Source organism: Cryptotermes secundus, unplaced genomic scaffold, assembly GCF_002891405.2.
Source record: "Cryptotermes secundus unplaced genomic scaffold, Csec_1.0 scaffold48, whole genome shotgun sequence".
Lineage (NCBI taxonomy): Eukaryota > Metazoa > Arthropoda > Insecta > Blattodea > Kalotermitidae > Cryptotermes > Cryptotermes secundus.
Genome location: NW_019722965.1, coordinates 660,584 through 677,210, shown reverse-complemented (window position 1 = coordinate 677,210; position 16,627 = coordinate 660,584). Strand labels below are relative to the sequence as shown.

General features: G+C 40.6%; 1 protein-coding gene and 1 long non-coding RNA gene across 5 annotated transcripts in view; one reads left to right on the top strand and one right to left on the bottom strand.

The window, feature by feature from the left end:
- The window catches only part of LOC111861548 (potassium channel subfamily K member 9), a 386,136-nt gene that overhangs the window by 47,976 nt on the left and 321,533 nt on the right, over positions 1-16,627 (bottom strand). The gene's annotated exons all lie outside the window — the stretch shown is intronic.
- The window catches only part of LOC111861550, a 124,616-nt gene that overhangs the window by 102,143 nt on the left and 5,846 nt on the right, over positions 1-16,627 (top strand). The gene's annotated exons all lie outside the window — the stretch shown is intronic.

The following is a 16,627-nucleotide window of genomic DNA, read 5'->3' as shown; positions in this document are numbered from 1 at the left end:
GAATCACGGTAGATACACAAGATCAGAATCCTGGCTGTCATTCCCTCAGGAGTATAAGGATTCATATTTGGTTATTGTAGAGTGAAACCTGTTGGCCATTTCTATGAATTGCCATCCTGTCACAGGTGGTCCGTTCTTCTAGCAACAGAAGAAATCGGCCGAATGTCTGTTCTGCGCATACTCCACTTCCGTTCGGTTCAAGCTCTGCTGTTAGAACTATCAGAGGCTTTGTATTCTGCGTTTGGACATCCCTTTTAAACAGAAAGAGAGAGACGCCAATTTTTGTATATCGAGCGATGAACCAAATAACATTCGCTACAAATGAAACAATGACATAATTACGTTTGCCTGACAGACGCGAAATGGACGCACCCAAATATAAGTGTATCCCCCTTCACTCAGCCACATGATCACACCCAAATTGACGTATGAAACAAAATGATGACGAAGGGCAAATGTGCAGATTTGAAATGCCCTGATAGAATATAACTGATGGAAAACAAAACTCGCCGAGCCTCGAAGGTTTGGTTATCGCTAATGTGTGTGAGTAACGAATTACTGTGTGACGTATATCAGAGCACCCATTGCCACGTTCTGTCTGCACCAGATTTACTACCTTTGTGTTCGCCTATGCTGCAGCTCAAGATTTCGTTTCATAGAAACATAATTTTATGGCGTTTTAATATGGCACCAGTTCTCGTTAATTCTCTGTAGAACCCATAATTAAAGCTATGGATTACTTTACAAGAGAACTTCACTAATTCGGACCTTTTTTATTCAGACCGCTCTATTTTTATGAAAGTTTTACTTATTTTGTAGGTAGTTTTGTACGGCTGTAAAACTTGATCTCTGACATTAAGGGAAGAACGTAGGCTCAGGGTGTTTGAGAAGACAGTGCTGAAGAGAATATAAGGGATGAAATGATTGAAAGTTGGGGAAAACTGCTTAAAGATTGTCTTCGTAACTTTTGCTCTTTCCGAAATATAAACAGAATTATCAAGTCACAGCGGATGAAATGGGTAAGACATTCAGCAATCATGAGGAAAAGTGGAATACATATAGGATTTTTGTGGGAAAGCCAAAAGAAAAGAGACCACTAGGATGACCTGGACGTACTCGTAGGTGGAAGGATATTATTATGGTGGATCTTCGAGAGAGCTATACATCCACTCTCCCAAACGCTTTCACCGCGTAGTGCTTAGTTAAGCATAGGGACAAATTTATCTTAAGTAGGATGAGGTCGTGTAGACTTCATTGATCTGGCTCAGGATAGGGACCTTTCGGGTGGTATAAATTGATGTGAAATTCCTAAGTTGCTGAGCAACTGGCTGCTTCTCAAGAAGAATTCAGCTCCACAGAGTTGACTGATTTGTCAGTTGTTTTATTCAGGGAGGACGGGGACTTTTCCTAATTGTGAACATAATAATGGAGTTACCTACTTCCTCCCTGCTTAGACATGTGCCGAATGCCCATACAGTATCTAATTTGTACTGAAATATTTGCATGCAATTGTGTTTCATTGCCCGGATTATTTTACTAATCCGGGCAGCTCCTTCCCCTTATTAATCTGAAGTAGGTTATTATGATTATCTGTTCGTATAAAAGTTAATCACAAGAAAGTGTTGTGTAGGGAATAAGGTTCTCACAGCGGTGGTTACTGTCTTCTGGGATGCAATATCGTGTAGTTCCTGTACAGTCGACAAAATATCAATTCCCGTGTAGATTCTTTGAGATGTGGACATGGTAAGTTTTCATTTTTATGATAGGAGAACGATGCATGGCGGTGGTCTGCTGCATCACCATCGCAAGGAAAAGAGTCTGTATGAATTTTTCCAAAGCGAGAGAGAGGTCATGTTTCTTGTTGAAAATACTAGGCAGAGTAACCAGCGGTGATGAACGTGTGGATGAGGCTGAATGGAAATAATTAATAAAAAATTTCAGAACTTAAAATTTCTAAAATAATGAGAGTTAATGAATCATGAGATTCAACATGACGCAGTAGCAATTTACGTGTTATGGTATTTACCGAATATTAATGCTGGAGATGCGATTATAAGCATACGTTTGTCCTCACCACTCCGGACCCCTCAACAATATATGAGGAAAGGATTATGATGAAGTTAAAACATACTAGTACCACAAGATGGATAAGAAAATGGATATCTTAAATTTTGAATCAAATATTAATTCTGTATCGATGAAAAGGTGGGGAAAAATTTTGACTATAACACAGCTGCTGGAAACTTGCTATTATTCCGGATAGAACGGAGGATGCATCTAGTTTTCTTAACTTCATGTACGGGTTTCGCGGTCTGTTGTGATTTGGTAAATAATAGCAAAATAAGAGTGGTGCAGTTTCGTATGATTGTAAATTAGACGAGCGTGTTAATGAAACTTTAGCTATATTGGAGAGTTATTCTTCATTAATCATGCTGTTGGGTATAGCTCCAATGATATTGTGCTTCTGTTCGCTTCTGCGCAGCGTGGGCTGTGATGTAATAAGGCTGTGATTGTAGTCAGTCGTTCATTGCCTTACTGTGCACTTGCTAGCACTATGCTGATCACTTTCCCGTCGCCACGCGGTCATCGTCAGCCAGTTCACAGCTGGTACAGTGTACACGCTCGTGGCAGTCTCAATATACTAAAAGTTTCTACATTTTATTTAAATAAAATTAAAATCAGAATCAAAACTCATTGTAATTGCAATTATACAAATTTAAATTAGTGCCCTCTTCTTGCTATTCACATCTTTAGCATAGTGATATATTTTGTTGTTTTCTGTTGTTGTTCCTCATCTTGCTCATTTTCCGTTTTTGATGTTCGATGGTGGATGGATAATATCATACCTGTATAATAACAATATATAAAATTCAGGACAAGAAGTAAAGATACCCACCACATCAATCCATAGCAAGTGTAGAGACTTTGCGTTACAAGACCTACTCGGTTATGTATGGATGGTATGTTAGCTAGTACGAGAGTTGGAACTTTAATAGTGGCAACTATTTATTTACAACTGATACAAAATAGATGCATGTTTCGAAGTTTTGCTGTCCTTCAATGTAGTCACCAGCATTGTGTACAACCCGTTGCCAGCGGTGTGGAAGTCGTAGGATACCTTTAGCAGTGCCTGTTGTGTTGATAGTTCGAATGGAGCGGTCTACAACCTAAAGAATCTCTGGAGCAGTTCTGAAGCGAATCCCACGAAGTAGTTCCTTCATCTTAGGAATCAAGTCGAGGTCACAAGGGCTTAAGTACGGGGAGTATGGTGGATGGTACAGCACTGCCAAGCCCCATCGATCGAACAAATCAGCCACAGCTTGCGCTGCATGCAGCCGAGCACTGTCCTGCAAAATGATGGATGGGTTCTGCAGAAAGTGTCGCCGCTTCTTTCTCAAAGCTGGTCGCAGGTTGTGTTCCAAAAATGAACAGTAATACTGCGCATTGACGGTCTGCTGTCGGGGAACGGCATGAGTTAGGATAACACCATCACAGTCGTACACGAGAATAACCATAACTTTCATATTGTTGGGGTCCTGACGAACTTCTGTATTTCGTGGTGACCCGTAATGACGCCATTCGTTCGATTGGCATTTCATTTGTGGCTCGTACGGTTTGGCCCATGTCTCATCCAGCGTAATGATACGGCGTAAGAAAGCCTCTGCTTCGCGCTCATAGCGCTCCAAGTGGTTACGAGCAGCGTCGTATCGTAGCCATTTCTGCATTTCCGTCAAATCATGCGGAACCCATCGTGATGCAATTTTTCTCATGCCCAGGCGTTCGTTCAGAAAGTGAAGCACAGTCGTATGCGCTAATCCTGTGTCTCGGGCCAGCTCACGAATCGTATGGCGTCGATCACTCTCCAGTAACGCAGAAAGAGCATACACTTCTTCACTGACACTAGGACGACCTGGCCGACGCATGTCTGCCACATTTTGGCGTCCCTCGTTGAAGGCTTTTACCCACCTTGCCACTGTTCTGTAAGGCAATGCAGATTCCCCGCAAATCTCTTGAAGACCTTGATGAAACTGTCATGCTGAACGGCCTCTTTATCCAATTCCGTTGTTCCTCTTTCGGAAACATCGTGACAACACTATATTAGACCGCCAGCTAAGACGAGGCTCTGTTTTTATCGTCGCTGTGCATGGGTGTGATGTGGGGAGGGAGAGTCCATTTACTCTGAGGTAAGGCAGGTATGTAACTAACGTGTGGTAGAAGCGACATTATTTGTTTTAGTTGCAGGGCGTCTCTACAGCAGTGTTGCCACTATTAAAGTTCCAAACCTCGTATCTTAATATGTAGTTATATTGTCATTCGTCTGCAATTTGTTCATGTGTCGTTCATGCTAATTTTCCAACCCTCCCCCACAGAATAATCTATACGGGTATACGCATGCGTACACGCCACACCCGCGAGAGCGCTCACATTCACAAGCACACTCACTAACTGCACGCAGCGGAGTGTGACAGGAGCTTGGCTGATCAACAAGTTCTCCTCCTTTAATGAAACACGAAGGCATATTAAAGTGTTCCAAGTTATCCCGCCATTGGACCCTATCCTTAGGCAGATAAATCCAGTCAATATCGTCAGATCGTACATATTTAAGATCCATGTTAATATTGTGACGCATTGTCAGGCAACGGCTCAGTAAGCACGTCAACGTATGCCCGGTGACGTCACGTAGCAGTAGAGGTCTGCTCTGGGCCATTCAACAATAGAGGGCTGTGTTTTCTGTGCGTGATCCGTGCGGAGAGGATACTTCACTTGAATTCCGAGGTCCCAAGGGAACAGCAATGTGGCCAGAAGAAGTATTAGAAGACTCAGTGTGTGACGTTAAATGTGCTGTAGTACATCGATATTGGGAGTATGTAATTTAGTGAGACCTTCACAATTCCTGTGTTATAAATCCGTTGCCAGGAAAGGGAAAAGAGTAATCAAAGTACAATATTTTACCTTCCATTCGCTTTCTTGTCTGATTCATAACATTATTCTAGAACAAACCTTCAGCCACCAAAATATTTCCTTCACTTAAAACTAAAAGGTGCAAATTGNAAAAAAAAAAAAAAAAAAAAAAAAACTAATAGCAATGTGCAAGTTCGGTACTGTCTCTGTTCCTGCAATCATAAGAGACATTTTTTCAGAGAAAAAAATAGGCAAAAGACAATTCCGTAGAAATTAATTAATCCGACTGAAGTTTGTACTACAAATGCGCCTATAGTGAACCTTGTCTGCTTCCTGTTTACAGTTCGCTCTGAACTTCCGATTCACTGTCCACACCCCGCCCCCGTCTGAAGTCAGGTGTTCTGAACTTTTTGAAGTTTGCTGCCTGCTTTTTGCATGGCTTACTCTTCCGCTCTGAAAACGGAGGTAACACGTTTCTCCGAAACGTCTATAAATTTTTGTCGCACTACAAGTCTTTATATATTAGTCTCAGGGTGGAATTCTACAGAGTTGTCCGCTCCTTTTTCTTTTATCAATTGTATTTTAATATTCAAGTTGTTCAAATTATGACAGATAAAAACCAAAGATTTCCAGCCTCTTTGTTAAACAGCGCTACATTTATTATGTTTCCGCGTATTTAAATAGGGGAATTGGCTTCCTTCCCCTCCCAATTTAACCGAGTAGTATCCACTGAATTGCAATTCTTGACCCAGCTGTGTTTTGGCAGTACTTCATATTTCTTCAACAAAGATATGAACGCTGAAATATCGGTGGCGCCGTCCTCTTCTGGTCATGTAACTAGAGTTCCGAGTCAACATTCCTACCTTTTACAACTCTTTAATGAACCGTCACAACACAGCAAATAGTAAAACATCAAAGTCAGCGTTCAGCTGTGGCTTTGCTACATGTTTCGGCCACTATCGGCCATCATCAGGCAAATACATATCAACAAAAATCTACCATTTAACTGCAATCATAAAATGGATATAACACTATTAATCGTACAATTTTAAAATTGCTTATGTAAAAAATACAAAAGTTCAGATTATATAAAAATTAAAAATTGGAAGTATTATAACAAGATAAAATATTAATGATGTTTTCAAAAACATTGAATCAGTCGTTAGATATACTTTGTGTGCGTTTCCATAGACAATAAGGAAATACGATATTACTTTATATAGAAGATTTTAAGAGAGGCCCATTGTGTAGCAATTAATTAATTGTGTAATGCTGCCTCGTCATTAAGAAGAAATGTCCGTATTGCATGGAAAGCAAACGACTCTACCTTTATCACGTCTCTCTTAAAGTATTCCGGCATAGTACCGACATAGCTCTGAACAAATCCCGGGTGCCAGTTCGCCATGACGCTTAAAATTATCTGTTTATTACGTAACTATTAGCGCATGACCTGTCCAAGAAGGCGGTGAAATACTTTTCTCTTGTTTCCTGTGTCCCTTCTGTATCATTATTTCCTTCCCTTCATTCTTCTGCACTGCTTTCCGATTCCAGTTTTCGTTCTTCTTCATGTATTCCTCTCACTTCTACTTTTTATGTGAAATTGTTTCATTTTGTCTGCCTGTGTTCGCTCTTATATTCCTTTACTGTCTTTCAATCGTCTGTTATCGTCATGTATCTTTTCCCTCTTTCTCTTCTTTACGTTAAAACAGTTCCGTCACCCCCGTTCTTCTGTCCTTCTGCCCATTCTCTTATTTCCAGCATTCTTGTTACATGTATACTATATTTATCATATCTTTTATAAATCCGTCTTATTACTATACTTCTCTCCTTCCTTCTTTCGTCTCTTCTACGTTATAAATCGCCGTCATCCCTGCCCTTCCGTTCTTCTATCTCTGTTACTCCTCTCTCCTATTATTCCTTTCTCATCCCTCTACTTTCATAACGTCACTTATCTCCGCGTTTACTAGCAACGGCAGTTGGGCTTATACTCCGTGGATGAGAAGAACTGGTTAGACCTGTATTTTACATGCATATGTACAAGTTGCCCTTTGTTGCTAAATAAAAGAGGAATTCACTCGCGAATTATCTCGTTTGTTTGATTCTGACTCCTTGTCTCTGGATGACGTGCTTAGACAAACAGGAAATTCGTGCAGGCCTGTGTCCATTGACCTATCAAACTTGTATTCTTCATCTGAGCAACTTCCGAAAACCTTACATTTTGGCTAAAATCTCTTGTCTCGCCTGGCATTTACTTATTTCTGAAATATACTGAAATATTACGTGCAGCTGCAGAAGCTATCACCTGCTCCCCTGTCTCCCTTATTTTTCTGTGTTGTCCGCAAATCTCTTTAATGTATTTATTAGTCGCCCTAAACTGCGTTACATGCACTAAGATTTCATCAATCTTCATTTCACTTCCGCTCCCCCAAATATCAGTCACTTCCTCCCACCCTCCGCATATTTTGACTCTTTTTGCTTCCATTTTCACTGTTGCCACTTTATGCTTTTGTTGGTATTGTGTCGCCGGGACGCAAATCTGCGAATTCTGCGTCGGTAAACCTTAGTAATGTGGCGCTGACGCACATTGAATCGCTCGTGAGCTGTACTAAACGGCTCCGCAGAACATGTCCGCTCTCTGCCACATCCGCTGTACAAAACAGAAAGGAATAAATGTTTATTTCTCCAACGGATATGGCAACGAGGGATAACAGCCAAGTGTTTATTCTAAGATAAGTTTCATTAATAACAGACATTGTTTTAACAAACGCAATCTGAATTCTGACAACGTTGGGATCCTTTTATCGGAACTTGTGTCTTCTTGTAAGCAGTGATAAGGGTACAGATATATACGCGTACATCAGAAAACAATTTGAAAATATTAATTGCCGAGAGGTTCAAGGGAATTTACTGGGAAACGCGATAACATTTCACAAAAAATAGTGTGCACAGCACAACTTCAGGATGAAAAGTAAATTATGTGTGGTTTCTCAGGCCCACAAGGAAACCTTCCACACGAAAGAAACGGTGACACATGGTGAACAGTACCTCATAGTTGGAATCTGTTTACATAAAGTTATGGTATAGCACGGTACAGTACAGGCTTAACTAGACAATTCGGGAACCTTCCATCTACAGTAAGCACTCCTCTGTGGGCAAAGTCTCTTATGGGTCACGAAGACACCAACGTTTTTGTTGCGCCATAATGAAGTCACTAGCTCTGTCGAAAATTAACGGGTACTTAAAATCTGTAAGAAATACCCACTGACAATATCATTTTTTTTTAATTCGTTTAGGGGGGGTGTGGAGTTCAGCTGGGTCCACTCGGCACGGCGGCCACTGATTGGCCTATTGTACCTACCCCGGGTGATTATGATGTTGAAGAATTTGGTGGAATGAAGATTAGCAGGGGAATCGAAGTACTCGGGGAAAACCCGCACCAGCGCCACTTTCTCCACCACAAATCCCACTTAACCAGACCCGGGATCGAACCCGGGCCGCCGTGGTGGNAACGTTTTGCAAACTGGATGTATTTCCGCCCTCAGGTGAGGGAGGTACCGGTTGTTCAAGTAGATTCTAAATGGTTCTAACAATGGGTCTCTTTGTAAGAGACCCAACATAAGAGGTATCCCCCCCTTCATCTGGGGATACAGAGAGAGATCCAGTTTTTAGACTACCGGACGATGGACAGAGTCCACAAATGCAGTAATTCTGACTTTTAAAGCAGTTCCTTCTGGTTTTCTCTTATATTCTCCATCTTATGACGCTTGAATGAGAACTTCAACGCTTTGTGTACACTTCGTATTTTGTATGCTCAGCAGTCAAGAGTGGTTTTCCGAAAACAGCCGAAAATTTATTGACCATAAATAGTGGTTTCCTGAACACATACAAGGATTATATTAGTGTCTTATTCTCAGTAAGTACAAGAAGCGTTCTCAACCAACTGAATTTATAGGTCTAAATGCAGATACATTTTAAGAGGATACTAAGAGGAGATTGAACTCGGTTAATGCTTGCTGCCATTCAGTGCATAACCTTTTGTCTTCTAGTCTGCTGTCCAAAAACATAAAAATTAGAATATAAAAACTACATTTTTGCCTGTGGTTCTGTATGGGTGTGAAACATGGTCTCTGACATTAAGAGAGGAACATAGACTAAGAGTATTTGAGAACAGGGTGTTGAGGAGTATATTTGGACCGAAGGGGGATGAAGTGACAGGAGCTTGGAGAAATCCGAAAGTATAATGAGGAGCTTCATAACTTGTACTCTTCTCTAAGTATAATTGGAATGATCAAGCCAAGGAGGATGAGGTGGGTAGGGCATGTAGCACTAATGGGGAGAAGAGGAATGCATATATGATTTTGGTGGGAAAGCCAGAAGGAAAGAGATCACTGGGAAGACCAAGGCGTAGGTGAGTGGACAACATTAGAATGGATCTTAGAGAGATAGGATAGGATGCTATGGTTTGGATTGATCTGGCTCAGAATAGGGACCAGTGGAGGGCTCTTTTGAACACGGTAATGAACCTTCGGGTTTCATAAAATGCTGGGAAATTCTTGAGTAGCTGCAAATTCGGCTCCTCAAGAAGGGCTCAGCTCCATAAGTAACTAAGTAAATGTAGATAAATACATATTTATATAAAATTTACATATGGCATGTACTTAAGCTTACGTAAATATATACTTAATATTTAATCTTATCTTAATACCCGAACTGTGAAACTTATCTAGCATGTCATTTGTAGCGCTCCTGTTGCGTATGTATTGCATTCATTTATATTGTAACAAATTTGATCAACGCATTGCCAGGTAACGGCTCGTAAAGAAGTTCCAACGCGCAACAGTGGAAACTATGTTTCAGTGGACGTTGGTAGTGGTCACATGGCTTGTGTTTTCTGTGTGCCCTGCGCCGCACAACATTGGAACTGTTGTCTTTGTGGTCTGTGCAGAAGAATTGTAAGAGGTTCCAGTATAACCGCAAAAGCAGTAGAAGCTTAGCGTAGTTGAGAGTCAGTTGCCGGTAGGAAATAGCCATGGGAGGTTCGTAGTTGACGAGGAATTGGAAGTCAGTCTGAAAAAATTAGCGTGTGACTTTACATGTGTTATAATTAGAGTAATTTTGAGTGTTATAATTATTTGTAGTTACGGCTAGTGAATATCCCATAAATCGATTCGCCAATCCAAACCACGTCTATTAGCGACAATATTCTTGCTTAGATTCGCATTCATAACATGAAATTGGTCCAGATTAGCACATCATACCGGACTCCATGGCAATGAATATTTCATGACAAATAGTAGTCCCTGAGAAGGTCAGGAAATTCTATCTTTAATTGAAATCTTTACTCATACTCTGATAATGGAGCATTACGTTCGTTCGAAAATTTGTTTGTCAGGCTGACTGTATAATGTCATTATCGTGTTTACAAGATTTTGCCTCTGGACTCAATCCTACGGAACAAGAAAGCAGTCTACAGCCTCACACCTTATTTCTTTAACATCCCATCTACTTTCTTCTCTCCCAAGTGGACTGTTACTTTTAGATTACCCGATTAAAATTTATCACGCATATCTCTCCGCTCTCATGCATACTACATGCAACGCCCATCTACCCATCATAATCCACTGGAAAATCTCCCCTTCCTTCATCAGTGATTGAAGAAATGTGGCAGTATTGCTATGAGCCGGTTACTGATAGTTCTGCAGCATATTAATTGTAACAATCCGGACATCGGAAAGCAATGAAGTGAATTTAGACATATTTTCCTATCGTCTAATACAGTTTTGTTGATGTAACAAATTAAGTTACAATGCTCCTTTGGTCAGGAGAATGACACTTAGTCTTATGTAAGTTTGATTGGGTTCTGCTGGTGCAGCTGATAGATTAGGTGTTAGAAATGGAACTTAGAAATTTAGTCAGAACGAACAGCACAAGAGCTTCCGCGGTATTATGGAGATTTCCCTTGCGAACATAGTTTAGTTTCATCCCTGCCATCTTGAGAACAGTTAGAAACAGATGGAAACTGTTTTCCTGTGTAACTACTGTGTTATAAATCAGATGATGTCATCAGGTCTTTCTTCCTGCAGATGTTGTGTAATATTATTACTCCGCGCACATTTCAGCCCATATTATGTTACATGTTTCGGTTTTTATGGAATATTATCATGCAGTTTATGAGTGAAATATGTTTCTTGCATTTGTCAGATATCCTCCAATATGTGTAGCTAATTACAATGCCATAACAGAAATCAAGAACTCTCGCAGAGTGTACTGGGTAGGGATAATCACTGCAGTCCACAACGTGGAATGCTGGTATGATATTGTGGCGAAGCACTCCGCTCAGTTTTCCTCCAGTAGTGTCGCAGTTTTCAATACATATTTAGGGTACATTTCGTATAACGGAAGGCACTCGACAGGGTCAGGCTTTCATAACGTTATGCAGGCTAATTTTTAGACGAGAGAAAAATGTTAGGAATGTTAATCAAGTCGTGTATTAGAGGACTAGGGCAATTTTGGAGAAGTTTGTATACGTAGTACGGTTGGTTTTTAAATTAGGACTTAATTGGAAATAAGTTGCTTACAGCACTTCTAGTTACATAGCACCCGCACTATGAATACATAACTGTTCACAGTGAAGCATGTTCGTGAGCCCGACCTGCAGCGTCATGGGCAAACTGTTGGCAGTGATGCTGGATTCTTTGGGTTTCACTTTATTCAGACTGCGTGGGTTACTACCTTAGGGAATGTCTTTAGTCTAACCCCACAAAAAACAATTCCGGGGGACAAATGCGGCGAGCGTGGGGGCTATAGTCATTTCGAAATCATTTGATTTTCGAGTCACAGCGATAGCTAGAGAAGACTCCTCAGTGCTGTATGACGTCTTGAGCTATGTTGCTGTTGGAACAATTTTTCCGCGATTTCATCTTCAATAAATTTACCGAAGAATTCATGGCCTATATCAATGTACAGGTCCGAGTTTTGTTTTGTTTTCGAAGAACGTGGGTTAAGAGTCTTAAGGCAAGACACAACAAACCACACTCGCATCTCGACAGGGTAAACGAATAATTCATGCTCTGCATAGAGGTTCTCCACAGACCATACGAGAATATTCTAAGAATTTACTTAACTTGTAAAATGTAATCACGCTTCCTGCTGGAAAAAAGTCATGCATAATGTGGTTATCGTCCAGCTTCGCAGACCAGCAGTAAGCAAAACTAATGTCGTTTATCAAAGTCCTGTGATACCAATTGCTGAATATCAAGCTCCTGTGAAGTCAATTTTAATGTCTGTTAATGTAAGACAGCTACTGTACAGCATTCAGGTTCGTTGCTCAAGCTGCGCAATTAGTTCTGTGGACTGTAGCTTATATTCTGGCGCAGGATATCCAAACAGGTGGCTGCAATGACTGGGTTGTTTTAAGCGATTTTGTTTGAGGTAACGCTCCACCACGGAAACATGCCTTTCTACTTTTGGGAGCCATATTGTTTACTCATTTTATTCACTGCTTACTGTGTACTGTGCGTACGAGTTTCGCCAAAATGGCCCTAGCCTCTTAAAACATGAAGTTAATAACATTCTTATCATTGGGGTTTAGTTTAGAAAATCAGCCTGCACTACAAGAAAAAAAAAATACAGTTCAGCCTTGGGTGGGCTCTACAGCGGTAATTAGCCTAATGCTACACACTAATATTGTGGAAAATGGGACTCTAAGATAAGTATTCTAAAATGAATTGGAGTCATATTTAAGAATGTTTGAAACCAAGAAAGAAAACTGGAGTAGAAATGCAATAGGGGCACAATTGTGAATTGTGCCGGAGATATTTCATGTTCTGATGAAAAACAGAACAAAAACAGAAGGAGGGAGTGCCGAAAGGAAAACAAGCCTTGCAAATTACAAATATATTATTTTTTCCTGATGTCCATATATACATAGATCTAGTACCTGTACTTAAAGTATGAATTCTGATTTGCTTCATTCCGGAATTTTTCAAGGGGTAGAATTTTTGGAAAATGATGAATATTCAATTCAATTCATATTTATTTATGTGCTAACTTAACACAGAGGGAAATTAAAGAGTGAGCACGAGTAAAGAAAAGGAAACAAAATATACGCTACCAATGTACAGAAATGAGTGTAATTTGTTTCATTTGAATATTAATAATAANAACCAAGTTATATATTATGACATGAAGCCTGAAACGCGAAACAGCGAAACCGAAGGGGGGGTTCATTGCTAGCCAGCGGTTCGCCAAACACATTATCCCGCTGCAATGAATAGATACGGAATAATCAATTGCTGGGCAACAGTTCGGTAAGCACGTTTCATGGTATTGTTATTATTTATTGCTAGTGGGGTGGAACTAAGTCCCTAGTACTGCGGCCACTTCTGGTCTATTTTACCAGTCCCAGATGATAGGTGAGGGTGACTGTGGAGCAATTGGTGGAATGAAGATTGGCAGGGGAAACCGAAGTACTTGGAGAAAACCTGCCCCAGCGCAACTTTGTCCACCAGAAATCCCACTTGACCAGACCCGGGATCGAACCCGGGCCGCCGCGGTGGGAAGCCAGCGACTAACTATGGCGCGGCCTTGACGTTTCATGGTAACGGAGAAACAGAATAACACGAACTGTTCGACGTGGTTATCTCTCGTCGGTTCGCCCCGAGTTTTAAATTAGGGATAATTCGTAAATTAATTGATTCGTTCAGTTAGTTCTATGATTCAGTTGTAAGAGGATTCAGAAGCTGAGCGCTCAGCTGTGTAGTGTTAGCCAGCGGGCAAAGGAAGCTGAAGAAGTGATCGATTCGTAAATCAGAGCCAAGTCAACNTAATTCGTAAATTAATTGATTCGTTCAGTTAGTTCTATGATTCAGTCGTAAGAGGATTCAGAAGCTGAGCGCTCAGCTGTGCAGTGTTAGCCAGCGGCAAAGGAAGCTGAAGAAGTGACCGATTCGTAAATCAGAGCCAAGTCAGTCACGCAGAAGAGAAGACACTCGGTTTGCAGTAAGGAATGGAGCGAGACTTAGACAATCATTGATTGTGAGTCGTGGTAATTAATTGTAAATGTAAAGAAGTGTCAATCCAATCATCCCATTCAGAACCAATTATTATTCTTCACGCAGTCCCTCATACATGACAGTATTCTTGCGCTTACGAATCAGCCAAAAGCAAATTACTCGTATGAAATAAGTAGAGATAAAGATGAAATCATTACACACACACGCGGACAAACCAAGTCAGACTGAACAATAATAAAAATTCAGTACAATCGTGTCAGACATTATGTGGGTAAATAATTTATTTATATATACAGTTTCGTGTGGTATATAATTAATATATTAATATGAAGAACGCACTATTATATATTATCATTAAGGAAACAGTTGTTGGCTTCAAACAGGTTAACGTCACTACAAAAAAACATTAGCAGCTGAAGCGCATCTATCAGAGGGACAGTTTACTTGAATAGCAGCCATTGGAACAGAGCTGCGTGTGTGATGTACCGAGAAGAAATTCGAAGACCAGCAGTTTCCAAAACTGAGGGACGGAATTTAAAGCCAAGACAAATAACCAACTATTAACTAACCAATTATCTCCATGGAGCTGACTCCATTTAGAAGCAGCCATTCGCTCAGCTACTCATGAGCTTTCAAATATTTTATTTAACCCGACGAATTATTACCGTGTTCACAAGATCCCTATATAAGCCAGACAAATCAAGTCCATACAACTCCATCCTCATTGTTTAAGGTCCATCACATTATTCTCCCACCTTCATCTTGATCTCCCTACTGGTCTCTCTCCTTCTGGCTTTCCAACCAACATCCTATATGTATATGCATTAAACTTTTGCCCATGCGTTCTACTTTCCCTACCCTTTTCATCCTCGTTCACTTGATAATTCTAATGATGTTTGGAGAAGAGTGGAAGTTACGAAGCTCTTCATTATGCAATTTTCTCCAACTTCCTGCCACTTTCTTCCTTTATGGTCCATATATTCTCCTCAGTATGATTTTCCCTATTATCCTTAGTCAGTGTTCCCCCATTAATATCAGGGACCAAGTTTCCTACCCACAGAACTACAGGCAAAATTATATTTTTTTTTTTACATTCCGACTCTTCCGTTTTTATACAGCAGACGAGGAGGCAAAATTTTCTGGACTGAACAGTTGCAAGCATTACCTGAATTCAATGTGCATTTGACTTCCTCCAGAATCAGGTTTTGATTTCTTATTTCGTTCCCAAATATTTGAGCTGTGCCACATTTTCAAAGGATCAATTGGCTCTCCTTAGGGTATGATTTTGCCACGCATTCCGGTGACAAGACAGCAACATACAGGTATACTCGATCCCGTGTGTGTTCACTTCTAGAACCACATCCTTAATAAAGCCACTTGCGAGTTCCTCTGTTTTCCTGTAAGGTATTTATATTATCGCCCAGTAGATTCACATCATCAGCACAGACTAGCAGCTGATGTATCCCATTTAATTTCAGTCCCATCTGGTTTTTCTGGACCTTCCTAACGGCATATTCAGCAGCAAAGTTGAAAGGCATTGGCAATGAAGCATCTCTTTGCTTTAGACCATTGTGAGTATTGANTTGAAAGGCATTGGCAATAAAGCATCTCTTTGCTTTAGACCATTGTGAGTATTGTTAGTTCTTCGGCACTCTAGCCGTGGTAGGGGGGTCATACCATCTCTCGCGAAGCTGGGAGAGCAGTCTTATCAGTATACGTCAGTGTGGGTACTACCAGTTTGGAATGAAGTGTCTTGGAGTGTGGTCAGGTGCATAGTACGTTGTGTATCTACTCCTGGCCTCCGTAGGTAATGTTTTCCGCTCGGGGAGTACCTCTGAACCTCACCACAGTAAGCGTACAGCTTCGCGTGCTCCACAACAGCGTTTACCTTTCCGCGCGGCTAAAATTACGAGGCACTAACTATAGGAATTGTATCAGATAGTTGCTTATGTGTACTTAGTTTTCTATACTTTATAATGTCTCATTGTACTTGCATCCCGCCCCCGTATCTGATGAATGCAAAGATCTGATCTGTAGTTGATGTATTACGTCGGAAACCAAAATGATGGCCCCAAATTTAGAGCCAAGAAAAATTTGATAAAGAACCGACCATCGAGTTGAAACATCCTCTCACGTAAGGTGTACAATAATAATAATAATTACTACAACAAAAATAACCGCTTAAGAGACGATTGTTAAAATTCTGGAAGGGCATTCTGTGTATGAGCTGCGGCTAAGGTTACCTGAAGCAACAGCAACAACTGCTCTGTTAGCATGCTGCAGTAGTTTGTATGCAAGGATGGTTAATTAGTTTTTAGTTTATTTAACGATCCTTTTATTAATGCAGGCTATATGTTTAGTGCCGAACGTTTTGATGTTAGTGGAGTAAAGAGAGCGATAGGAAGACAGCTGTCTTGACTTAATCTGAGGTACTGTTCTGGCATTTGCTTGGCGGGTCTGAGAAAAAACATGAACGTCGTTATTCAGAATAGTCTTTGACTCGACCGAGATTCGAACTCGATGTCTCGTGATTACAGGATAGAATGGTTACCACATAGGAACAAGCATACTTGCAAGACAAATGATGGCTATATAATAGACGAGAGACGTACACGCATGAGGAAGGCAGAAAATGGGACAGTGAAAATTGTTCAAATTTTCTAGTCGTAGTGGCAGTAGTAATTCAGTTGAAACCAATTCTGATTTATTTG